Consider the following 700-nt stretch of genomic DNA (forward strand, 5'->3'; position numbering starts at 1 on the left):
GGGGTTTGAATACCAGGACCCACATGGCAGCTAACAACTGTCGGTAACTCCAGTTCCAGGGGATCCGACAGCCTCTGTCTTCTGTGGGCATTGCACAACACGAGTGCACTTACCTACACGCAGGCAATACACGCAAACACATAAAATAAAAATAATAAATAAAATACTTTAAAAAAAAAAAAAAAGAAAAGGACTGAGGGGCTGGAAACAGCAGTTGAGAGTGCTTGCTGCTCTTGTAGACGACCAGAGTTCAGTACCCAGCACCCACATGGTGGCTCACAACCAAGTGTAACTACAGCTCTAGGAGATCTGACACCCTCTTCTGGCCTCTGAGGGTACCTGCATGCACATGGTACACATGCATACATTTAGGCACACACATATATACACATAAAATTTTTAAAAAATGCGCCAAGTGTAGTGTGTCCCATGCCTTTAATCCCAACACTCAAGAGATAAGTGGATCTCTGTGAGTTCAAGGCCACCTTGGTGAGTGAGTTTCAGGGCAACATAATGAGATCCTGTCTCAAAAGACTGAAAGAGAAAAAGGAGAAGGGGGAGGAGGAGGAAGAGGAGGAGGAGGAGGAGGAGGAAGAGGAAGGAGAGAAGGGGGGAGGAGGAAGAGGAGGAGGGGGAGGAGGAGGAGGAGAGGGAGGGGGAGGAGAAAGGGAGGAGAAAGGAAATTAAGGGAAGAAGGAAG

Source organism: Nannospalax galili, unplaced genomic scaffold (assembly GCF_000622305.1).
Source record: "Nannospalax galili isolate Female #2095 unplaced genomic scaffold, S.galili_v1.0 scaffold664, whole genome shotgun sequence".
NCBI lineage: Eukaryota > Metazoa > Chordata > Mammalia > Rodentia > Spalacidae > Nannospalax > Nannospalax galili.